The sequence below is a fragment of the Aedes albopictus genome, chromosome 3 (genome assembly GCF_035046485.1).
Source record: "Aedes albopictus strain Foshan chromosome 3, AalbF5, whole genome shotgun sequence".
Lineage (NCBI taxonomy): Eukaryota > Metazoa > Arthropoda > Insecta > Diptera > Culicidae > Aedes > Aedes albopictus.
The window spans coordinates 158073040-158085714 of record NC_085138.1 but is presented as its reverse complement, the minus strand read 5'-3'; the positions used below and the strand labels follow the sequence as shown (position 1 = coordinate 158085714).

At 37.9% G+C, this 12675-nt stretch overlaps 1 protein-coding gene across 2 annotated transcripts in view; it reads right to left on the bottom strand.

The window, feature by feature from the left end:
* LOC109422692 (putative leucine-rich repeat-containing protein DDB_G0290503) overlaps window positions 1-12675 on the bottom strand; it is a 673760-nt gene that overhangs the window by 105045 nt on the left and 556040 nt on the right. The gene's annotated exons all lie outside the window — the stretch shown is intronic.

Genomic DNA, 12675 nt, shown 5'->3' with positions numbered 1-12675 from the left:
ATCTTCAGCGATTGTTTCAGGTATTCAGCAGTAAACGTAATTATCCTGGATCAAGCCATCCCCTTGGAATTACTGCAAGAGTTGCTTTTAGATACAACAAGATGTTTGTTATAAAATTCTTACAGGAGAAGCTTCGATTCTTCAAAATTGGCAACGGGGATTCTTTCAATAATATTTTCTGAAATCCATCCAGAAAATCTTTCTGATATTCATTCTGAGTTCATTCTGGAGTTCTCCCAGAATTTCTTTCTGAGGTTCATAAGTTTTTCTATGTTTTCATCAGGAGTCTCTTCTGAGATTCTTTGAAGAATTTCTTCTGATATTTTTGCAAGACAGCCTTTTGGGACTTATCCAAAAAAATCTCTGGGAGTTTTTGCAGATTAAGTCAATGGTTGTGGCAAAATTCTACTCTCCACACAAAATTTAAAAGTTTTATTTAGACGAATGTCTACGAGTTGTGAAGAAGGGGGGTGGGTCTGAGATTGTCAAATTTCGGTCTACGTGTTTTATGAACAGCCCCACAAAAGTTTCTCTGTCAATTCTCCAGCCTTCTGGGAGCCCTACCGAAACTTATTATCTTTCAGACATGTTTTTGGGAATCCTCCAGTAGTTCTTTCTGAAAGTCCTCCAGGAGTTCCTTGTGGCAACCATTTAAAAGTTCATTGTGCAAATCTCCCAGAAGTTCTTTCTAGGAACCTTGCGAAAGTTCTTTCAAGAAGTCCTCCTAGAGTTCCTTTTGGGAAACCTTCAGTATTGATGGAATTCCTCAGTTCCTTCTGGGATTCCTTTAGGAGTCTCGAAAAAATCCCTAGAATAATTTCCTTGATTCCAGACTGAACTCCTATTTCTTATTTCCTATTTCTTAGAGGAATCAACTCCTAACGAACGCAACCCCTGTATTCCCCAAAGGATTTTCTGAATGATTTTCTAAACAATTCCCTTAAAAATCTAAGATTTATCCATTCAGGAATTTGTGGGAACCCAAAGGAGGCATCATGGAAGTCATACAGAGTGGATTCGCTAGCAGGAGTTACTAAAGGCATAGAACTCTCTTAGAAAAAAATACCAACTTCGGTAATAGTTGACCGAAATCTCAACTGTTAAGTTTTGTTTTCCGGAAACATTTACCGAACTTCGTTAGAGCTTGACAGATAAACGATAACATTTTACCGAAATTTCGTATTTTTTGCAATTTCGGCAAAAATCCTTAACTGAACGCTCAGCAGTTCAGATTTTGGTAAACATTACCGAACGCGATTGGCTGTGAAGATTGCGTATTGCAGATGGTGCAAGAACACCAAAACAAATTTATTAAATTGACGAATATTTGAGGTAAAATCTATGATAAAATTTTAAGTGTTTCAGAAATTTATGCAAAGATTACCCCACAAATTCCCCAAGAAATTCTTCTATGGACTCTGTTATAAAAACTAACAGAGATTAATTCGGAAAATTTTCCCCAATTTCAAACAGAAATCAATTCAGATAGCTCACAAGCTATTTCTCCGATATTTTTCAAAATAATATTTTAGATGGCCTTGCGTGGATTACGTCAGAAATTCCTCTGTGAGTTTCTTTTGAAACTCTTTCAGAAACTCAATGGGAGCTTTCTCCGAAAATTTCTTGAAGGATTCATTAAAACAAAACATCTGTGGATAGCTTCTGAAATTGTTCAATGGATTCCTACAGATAAACACAAATGTACGGGACTTCACATCTGACTTTTTAAAAAGAAATCTTTTTCTTCACTTATGAACACTAAGTCCCGAATTTTATTAATCATTCATTTTTCACTTGCTACATAAGTCTTTCCTACGGCTGAAGGCCACACTTTTCTATCAGACTTCACTTAGAACTTCTAACTGCTCGCACTCAAGGTTTCCTACTAACTGACTGGCCTCGACCACCTGGGCTGAGGGCGCACCTGCGTCCTCCGGTGGGGCTCGATGAGAATCTTGCTGGCATCAGCGAAAGGCCATCGGATGATGTTGGCCTGGATTGCGTCGATCGAAGTATTGGTGACCGTTGCCGTTCCAGGGGCATTGACACGCGTCGCTCGGGGCTTCGATGTTGCCAACGGTCGGTCCTCATGGTGGATTGCTGACTGCGTTGTCAGCAACTGTATGCTCGTCGTCCAAAGTTCGTTGTCGCCAAGGGTTGATGTTCGTTGTAGCCAAGTGTTGGTGTTCATGGCGGTTTGCTAAGTGCCTGGTCAGCATCTAGTCCACGATGGTAGAGACCGTAGATCGTGGGTAGAGCTTAGGGATGTCCATAACTAGACCTCCAGGTATTTCTTCAAAAAATCCTGCAGTGTTTTGTTTTAGAAATTCGTCCAGGAAATTTTTAAGAAATTCTGCCTGGAATTCCTTTGGAGATTACTATGAGAATTTCTAGATCAATTCTTCCAGGGATTTCTTTAGAAACGGCATAGTTGAAAACCCTTCTTGGATCATTCCAAAATTGCTCCATGAATATTTTTAACACGTCTTGCATGGAATGCTTCAAAAATTTACGATTTTTTTTCCAAAAATTTCTTCTAGAGTATTCACCACAAATTTCTCCAAGAATTCCTCAAGAAAAGTTTCCATTGGTTTCCTTATAAATTCTTCCATAGCCGAACGAGAATTCTTTCAAAAAATCATCTATGGATTCCTTCAGAAATGCATTCAGGGATTCCTTCAGAAAATTTAAAGTTCCGTGTTTTTCTAAAAATTTCTTTGAAAAATCATCCACTTTTTTTTAAATTTTTCACAAGGTTTCCTTGAGAATGTTTTTGGGATATTTTTTTATATAATTTTATTCGAAAAATATCTATGGGATTCCATCATAAATTTGTTCGTGGTTGCATTGAAAGAATCAAACTCTTATCGATTCCTAAATTATGTGTTTGCTTCAGATAGAGTGGTAGACATTCGTTTAGCCGAGGCATGTTTTTATAGTTTTTTTTCGCAACTGTAATAATATTATATTCTTTTTTTAATATTTGGAGGATCTTTTAAGTATTTTGCATTAGCTAATGGGATGAAACAATGTATTTATAATTTTTTGGCCGTGAAATACAAGACAAATAGAAAATTTGCTAGACATTCATTTAGCAGAATTGTACAATTTTTAGAATTACATGATAAAAACGGTCAAGTTTTTAAACATATCCAACGCAATTATTTTGTGTGGTGACCTACAGAACGACTCATATATCATAAATTTGATCGTTTTGGAAGTGTTGCCATATTAATTTTACATGCATTTCTTTTCAATATGTCTTAATATTAGGAAGTACCAAAACTGTGATTTTTTGCAGTAATTTGCATCTGAAGCGTTTCAAAAGATTCTTATAAAAGTACCATAGCGAGTGCAGTTTGAAAACCTACAGAAAACAAAGTTTTTATCAGAAGAAAATGCCGCTATCCTTCAAAAAATCACGTATTTAAGTATTGTTTTGATGAAATATGATGGTATCACTTGCAAATATCACATCTTCTAGATTGCTCTCTGGCAGAAATAACATATCTCGCTTACACGTCATATACAAAACGCCTTGGGCTATATGCTCGAAATATACTCACGAAATTGCAATAAGTCTATTGAAAACCAAATTTTCATTTACCTCGGCTAAGCGAATGTCTAGGCAAAAAATGATATTTGAAAGGTTTTAACCTTAGTTTATGTTTCAGTATATGCGATGTATCACCTTTTTTTAAAACAGTACTAGATATACTATCACTACCTACAACAAAAAAAAATATCAAAAAATCTTTTGTATGAGTTTCCTGATACTTTTTTGAATGTTTTGGGCCTTGGCTAAACGAATGACTATCACTGCATTACTTCAGGAATTCGGTTTTCAAGTCAATATTAGGAGTTTCTTTCAGAAACTCCACCATTGTTTTCTTCAGTAATTCTTCTAAGGATTCTTTAGGCACCTTGCCCAGGGCTCCCAGCAGATATTTAAAAAAAAATCTACAGAAACTCCTCCAAGACTTCTTTAATGGGATATATCTAAGAATTTCCACACGGATTTTTCAAAGAATTATGAAAAATATGATAGTAATTTAAATAGGAATACTTTTAGAAATATCTCCATAGTTTTTTTTCTAGGGATCTTTAAAAAAGCTGAGCAAGGCGCTTCTCCAGCTATTTCTACAGGAATTTATTCAGAAATACGTCAAAAGTTTGCTCTAGGAACACTTTTAGAGAATCCCTCAATAAATTTTATTATAGGATGTTTTTTCAAGATTTTTTTTTTCTTAAAATTTCTCAATAAAGTGTCTATGAATTCCAACAAGGGTTTCCCAAGAAGTTTCTTCTGTTTTTTTGTAGTATGTAAGTTCTTCATCAATTCCTCCCATGACTTCTCCAAGAGTTTTCCTGGAATGTCTACGGATATTCCCCTAGAGATTCATTCAGCAGACTGCCTGAGGCTTTTACATGAATTTTGTAGATTATTCAATATACTGGAAATTTTTTCTCAGAAATTCCTTGAACGACCCTTTCCAAGAACAGCTCTAAAGACTGCTTCAGAATTTCAGAGTTTTCTTCAGAAATGTCAGCAAGGGTCTTCTGCAAAAGCTCTCCCATTGAGTTTTTTATAAGTTTCTCGAAAAATTTCTTAAAAATCTTAAAAGAATCCCACGGAAACTCTTCCAATGGTTTCTCCAAGAATTACTCGAGAGATTCTTTCGGGTATTAATGCAAAAAATCCTACGAGGACTTTTTTAAATAGCTCTTGCAGCTCCTTCAGGGATATTTCCTGGGATTTCTTTAGAAATTTCTGCAGGAATTTTTTTTATTGATTCCCCCAGGAATTTTTTTTATTGTTTCAGAAGTTATTCCAAAAAATTACTATAAGTTTCAATTAAAGAAAGTCTTATGAGATTCCCTGAAAGAATCTTTATAAAAAATCCTGAAGATTGTCTGAAGGAATCCCTGGAAAAAACCTTCGGAGATTCCAAAATTTTTTGAAAATTTTCTGTAGGGATTCCTGAACAAAAATTCTTCTGCGAGTGAGGCACTGTGCAATCCGAAGCAATGCTGTGTAATCATTTTTGCAAGAATTCAGAAACATTGCAAAAATGTGGGAAATAGGGCAAGCCTTCTCGGGTTTTCTCTGGTACCAGACAACACTTTTTGAAAACCAGAGTAATCCAGAAGAATTGTGAGCATCACTCAATTTCTTGTCTTGGGTTTATTAACACCCACGAGACGCGACAACGAGAACGGACACAACACGTTTTGTTCTTACTTATGATTAAAAAGGATTAATAATTACCTTTTTTGCCGACCGGTCCTCCTCTCCTCTTCTTGGCGTAACGTCCTCACTGGGACAAAGCCTGCTTCTCAGCTTAGTGTTCTATGAGCACTTCCACAGTTATTAACTGAGAGCTTCCTCTGCCAATGACCATTTTGCATGTGTATGTATATCGTGTGGCAGGCACGAAGATACTCTATGCCCAAGGAAGTCAAGGAAATTTCCTTTACGAAAAGATCCTGGACCGACCGGGAATCGAACCCGTCACCCTCAGCATGGTCATGCTGAATACCCGTGCGTTTACCGCCTCGGCTATATGGGCCCGGCGGTTTCGGGCTCGAAAAAAAAAAAGATTTAATCTCGATATATTTGCCTTGTTCCTAGGAATTCTTAGGAGAATTCTTAGAAGAATTTCTCATGCAAGTTCCAAACAAAAAAAAATCCAGAAGAAAATCGTGCTGAAATTAGAAAAAGGACCTTGGAGAAATTCCTTAGAGACCATTGAAAAAAAAATAAAATAAATGATTTTTTTACGAAATCTTCGAAAAAAATATCGAGGAGAACCAAGAGGAGAACCATCTGTAGATATACAAAGAAACATTTCTTAAAAATTCCCTTAAAAAATCCGAAAGCTTATCAAACAAGTTTTTGAAAGAATCGATGAAAAAATGTCCGAGCAAATTCTAGGCAATCCCTGGAGGAATACCTGAAGGGAATTCTGGAGAAACCCCTGAGGAACTTCCAGAAACATTGCTTTTGCATTTTCTAATTAAATGCCTAGAAGAATCGCTGAATATACAGGGTGACTGGTAATTCGTGTTACACCCGAAAGGAGGTGAAAGTAGACCATATTTGCAGCAAAAAATTGTTCTACAGGTAGGTCCGGAAATCACTGCTAAGTGAGTTATTCAAAAATTAATGTTATTAAATAATCCCATCTTTAAACATCTCTAACTCAGAAACTATGAACCGTATAATCAATCTAAGCGCATGGATAGAGAGCTTAAAGCTTTGTCTTTTAATGCTCTTTGGACAGGTAATTGATAAAAAGTCATTTAAGTGCAGAAATTTTGACTTTTATGTAAAAAGTGCCTAAAAATGTACCCCCTTTTCACCTTTTTTGATAGTTTACTCGTGAAAAACGTGATAAATGTGAGAAATGTTCTTCTACAAAACATTCATTTTTTGATACGCTACCAAACTGTCCTTTGGTGCAACATTGTATCTTTCATAGTTTTGTCACAATCTTGAATTCAAAATTTTGTGAAATAAATCAATGTTTTTATTGCAATACTGTCTGGCAACCCTACACGTTTGCTTGCTGTTGGTCGTCGTGCGCATGGCAACGAAGTCCAGCGTCGCGGCGGCGGTCATCGTTTGACAAAGCCAACAGTGAACGGCAAATTGCGCGCAATGTTTATGAATCAATCTCAAGGCATCCTTTTCTTTGGGTGAAGATTCAATTCGCCTAGATGCCACACACCCAAACCCACTCACTGGTGGAATTTAGCGAGATCATACCGCTGGGTTGCACCGTTTTAAGGGATATTCAAACCTACGGGCCGAGACTGGGTCCGGGCCGGGGCCGCGGCCGAGACTCGATAAGGCTTTTGTCGCTTCGTTCTCACTGCACACAATGCTCACCGGGCTATAGCGCCTGCGCACAAGCAATTTATGTTGCGCGAACGCACGCACAGTATGAAGCGGTTGTCATTTATTTTTGTTTTTGTTTCTGCACACTTTCTCCATCAGTCTCCATCCATTCATCCAGAACTTTATTTTGTAATTTCTACAGGAATCTGGGATTCATCCAGCTTTTTTTATGATTTCCCTTGGAGTGCTTTCTGGGACTCTTCCGTAGTTCTTCCTGGAAAACCTCTAATGATATTCTTCTAGGAGTCCTTCCTGGTATTTCTCCAGCTACTCCGTCTGGGTTTTTGTCCTTGAGTTCTACTAAAATTTCTTCTGGGATACTTTCAAGAACTGGCTTAGAATTTTTCTCCAGAAATTCCTCCAGGAGTAGCTTCCCACAGTTTATTTATTTTCAGTTCAACGGGAAGCCCTCCTGAAGTTCCTGAGAGTGAGTCCAGGAGCTCTCCAGGCACCTCCAGGGCACCCCCAAAAAATACCAAGGGAATTTCTTTAGAATTAGCCCAATAATTCCTCCAGCATTTGTCGTAGAATCACCCTAGGATTTTACTGGGAATTTCTCCATTATAACTCTGGAAATTAATGCAGGAGTTCTCCAGCAATAATGCATGCTTCTCTTCAGGATTTTTCCCGAAAATTACTGAAGGACTCAAGGGATTTCTCCAGAAATTCCTGCATTAATACCACCAGGACTTCCTCAAGGGATTCCTCCAAAAAATCCTCCACGATGTCAACTAAAATTTCTTCCAGTAGTTCTTCCAGCAATAACTCCAGAAATTCATCTCGAAATCCCTACAGGAATTTCTCTTCAGGAATTGTAGAAGGGATTTCATCAGGAATTCTTCCCGGGATTTCACAAGACAATTTTTCAATAAATTGCTCCAAGACTTTCTCTAAGAATTCCTGCAAGGATTCATCTAGGAATTCCTCTGACGATTCCTCTAGATTTTTTTCCACGTTATCCCCCAAGAATTCTTCCAGTTATTCCTCCATGAGTTCCTGCAGGAATTCATCCCGAAATTCTACCAGGAAATCCTGCAGGGATTCCTCCAGGAATCCCACCATAAATTCCTCCTGTAATTGCTGCAGGAGATTCTCTAGAGGTTCCTCCAAGGATTCCTCTAGAATTCCTTCCAAAATTTCTCCCAGAAAATCATCAAGAAATTCATCCCAGGAAATCATCAAGAAATTCCTCTAGAAATTTCTTCAGTAATTCCTCCAGAAATTCCTTCAGTAATTCCTCACAGAATTCCTCTAAGAATTTCTACAGGGATTTCTTCAAAAATTTCTCCAGAAAGTACTCCAGGCATTTCTCCAAGAATTACTTTATGAATTTCTCCATAAATTATTCCAGGAATTCCTCCAAAAATTACTTCAGGTACTACTCCAGGAGTTCCTCCAAGAATTCCACCGGAAATTCCTCAAGGAATCCAGAAATTCCATCAGGTATTTTTCCAGGAAGTCTTCTTGGAAATACTCCAGGCATAACTCCAAGAATTTCTCCGTGAGTTACTCCAGGTATTCCTACAAGATTCTTACATATGTTTATCCAGGAACTACTGCAAGATGTCCTCCATTTTTTTCCAGGAATTCCTCCAGTGATTCCTTCATAAATTTCTCCAGTAAATGCTCCAGAAAATTCTTTAGAGATTCCTTCAGAATTCCTTCCTGTATTTCCTCCAGGAAATCGTCCAGAAATTTCGCCAGTGATTCCTTTAATAAATCTTCTATGGATTCCTCCAGGAGCTCGTACAGAATATCCTCCAGAAATTCCTCCAGGCATTCCTACAGAAAATACTCCAGGAATTCCTCCAGGAATTTCACCAGGAATTACTCCAGGAATTCATCCACGAACTTTTCCAGGAATTCCTCCAGGAATTCCTCCGAAAATTCCTCCAAGAATTCTTTCAGGAATTTTTCCATAAAGTCTTCCAGGATATACTCCATGAATGACTCCAAGAATTGCTTCAGGAATAACTCGAGGAATTCCTCCAAAAATTCCTCCAAGAATTCCTTCAGGAATTCTTCCATAAAGTCTTCCAGGAAATACTCCACTAATTACTCCAAGAATTGCTTCAGGAATAACTCTAGGAATTCCTCCACGAATTGCTTCAGGAATGACTTCAGGGATTCCTACGGGAATTCTTCCAGCCCGTCCTCAAAAAAATTCTCCAGGAATTCTACAAGGAAATACTTACAGGATTCCTCCAACAATTACTCCAGGAAAGCCGACAAGAATTCCTCCCGGAAACAATCCAAGAATTCCCATAATTTCTCTTTGAATTACTCCAGGAATTCGTCAAAAAACTGGAGCTATTCCTGGAATCCCTGTAGTAACTCTTTAAGGAATACTGTACCTGAGATAATCCCGGGAGGAATTCCTGGAAAGTTAGCCAAAGGAATTCTTGAAGGAAGTTCTAGAGACATTTTTTGAGGAAATCCTGTAGTAATTCCTGGAGTACGTTCTAGAATAGTTCTTCAAGACGAATTTTTGGAGATATTCGTAAGCAATATCTGGAGGAATTCCTGAAATAATTCGTGAAGGAATTCCTAGCAGATTGGAGCCACTTCTGAAGCAGCTCTTTAAAGAATTTCTGAATAAATTCTTGATGCATTTCCTTAAAGTATTTCTAAAAGGAATTCTGGGAGGAATTCTGGAAAAATTTCGGAAGGTTTTTTTTGACGAATTCCTGGAGTAATTCAAAGAGAAATTATGAGAATTGTTGGATTGTTTCCAGGAGAAATTCTTGACGGCTTTCCTGGATAAATATCGGAAACAATTCGTGCAGGAATCCCTGGAGTAGATCCTAGAAGGAATTCCTGAAGGAATTCTTGGAGGAATTTTTGGAGGAATTTCTGGAGAAGTTCGTGGATAAATTCCTGGAGTAATTCCTGGTGGAATTCTTGGAGGAATTCGTGGAGTATTTTCTGGAGAAATTCCTGGAGGAATGCCTGGATGAATTTCTGGTGGATATTCTGTAGGAATTCCTGGAGGAATTCCTAGAGATTTATTAAAGGGATCACTGGCGAAATTCTTAGAGGAACTCTTGGAGTGTTTTCTGGAGGAGTGCCTGGAGGATTTTCTGGAAGATATTCTGTAGGAATTACTGGAGCAATTCCTAGACGATTTATTGAAGGAATCATTGGCGAAATTCTTGGAGGAATTCCTGGAGTGTTTTCTGGAGGAATTCCTGGATGAATTTCGGGTGGATATTCTGTAGGAATTCCTGGAGGAATCCCTAGAAGATTTATTGAAAGAATCACTGGCGAATTTCTTAGAGGAATTGCTGGGAGAATTCCTGGAGGAATTTCTGGACGATTTCTTGAAGGAAATTCAGGAAGGAATTCTGGAGGAATCTCTAAAGAATTTTCTGGAGCATTTACTGGAGAAATTTATGAAGGAATCACTGGAGAAATTCCTGGGAAAAAAATTGGAGAACATCTTGCAGTAGTTCCTGGATAAACACCTGTGGGAATCCTGTAAGAATATCTGGAGTAATTCACGGAGAAATTCTTAGAATTCTGGAGGAATCTCTAAAGAATTTTCTGGAGCATTTACTTCCAGTTATTCCTCCATAAGTTCCTGCAGGAATTCATCCCAAAATTCTACCAGGAAATCCTGCAGGAATTCCTCCTGGGATTCCACCATTGCTCCTCCTGTAATTGCTGCAGGAGATTCTATAGAGATTCCTCCAAGGATTCCTCTAGAATTCCTTCCAGAATTTCTCCCAGGAAATCATCAAGAAACTCCTCCAGGAATTCCTTCAGTAATTCCTCACAGAATTCCTCTAGGAATTTTTACAGGGATTTCTTAAAAAATTTCTCCAGAAAGTACACTATGCATTTCTCCAAGAATTATTCCTGTAGGGATTTTGAGATGAATTTCTGGAGTTATTCCAGGAAGAACTACTGGAAGAAATTTTAGTTGACATCGTGGAGGATTTTTTGGAGGAATCCCTTGAGGAAGTCCTGGTGGTATTAATGCAGGAATTTCTGGAGAAATCCCTTGAGTCCTTCAGTAATTTTCGGGAAAAATCCTGAAGAGAAGCATGCATTATTGCTGGAGAACTCCTGCATTAATTTCCAGAGTTAGGGTAATTCGCCAATTGTTGAACGGTTAGTACTGGCATTTTCGTTTTCGTTTGTTTTTCCGTGCATAATTCCACTCTAGTTGAAAAATATCCAGTGAACGTCTAGATCTACTTATTCCTTATACTGCCCATTGAATTTGTATTCCCTTAAATTCCATTTTCTAAGAGAAAATAGAACATTTGTATGGGAAGTCTATAACCCAAATGTTGAACGCTTCCTTAAGCTTGCTCATCCTAATGTTGGACGGTTCTCGCTAATTGTTGAACGGTTGAAGCTTTGTTCGTAATTGATGACGTATAACCCGACATTAGCCTATCATTCACCTGTTTTTATTTTGGGCACCAAACCCAACATAGACTCAACAGTTATCCGATGTGGGTCCAACAGTGGTCCAACATTTGATAAAATTTGGTCCGACTTTGACCCGACATCCAACATTTTTTCACTCTGGCGGATTTTTTTCCGGGTTTTTCGTGCTTTGCGCCCAGCTAGTCATTTGAGTGACAATTCATTCAAATGAGGGAGCGTTCATAAAATACGTAACGCAATAATTGTCCATTTTAATCCCCCCCTTCTCCTATGTCACACTTTTTGTATGGGACCTCTGATTTTTTGTACGGGTCGTCACACTTTGCTGAATTCCTCTCATCTCCCCCGCCTCAAAGTGTGACGTAATTTATGGACGTTCCAAAGGAATCGCTTCCCTTTTGAAGAGAGCTCTAGTGGACTGAAAATCGTTTTAAACAGAACCAAATGCAAAAAATTGCTGAAAAGATTTGACTAGAAGCGAAAATGACAGAAGAAAAAAACGCCTTCGAAAGCCCCTGAAATACCCCTGGAAACCCATGGGACCCAGTCAACTCCCTAGAATACCCCTGGAACGACCCTGAGATACTTTGAAAACCCGTGGATCGCTCCTGAAAAAGGTGAAGTGAAAAAAAATATCTGGCAGTCATGCTAACATCGTAGATTATGCTAGTGTTCAACAATTGGATCTTAGCTACATAATGATAGTGTGATAAGAAAAATATTTTTTTCAAATGAAATTACAATGAAAATGTGATTTTAAACAATTTTAAACTGTTAAGGACATCCTTCCAGTTATTGTAACTATAGTGTGACTTTAATGTTTGTGGTCGTTTTGCCAGCAAAGCTTATTTCGTAACAGCAATTTCTTAAAATTAATCTTAAGAATTGTGCAGTTTTCGTGTCATCAGCGGTACAAAACTTTCAATCGATATTTTTGACGTAAAATATGTATAATTTTATAACTTTATTGGAGCAATATCATGACACACATGTATACGCATCTAGATCATACGTTTACGTTGATGGAAAATTACTTAAGTTAAATTTATAAAAACATTTTCAAAAACTGTTCAACATTTGGGTGGTGTTCAACAATTGGCGAATTACCCTATAATGGAGAAATTCCCAGTAAAATCCTAGGGTGATTCTACGACAAATGCTGGAGGAATTATTGGGAATTATTAATTCTAAAGAAATTCCCTTGGTATTTTTTGGGGGTGCCCTGGAGGTGCCTGGAGAGCTCCTGGACTCACTCTCAGGAACTTCAGGAGGGCTTCCCGTTGAACTGAAAATAAATAAACTGTGGGAAGCTACTCCTGGAGGAATTTCTGGAGAAAAATTCTAAGCCAGTTCTTGAAAGTATCCCAGAAGAAATT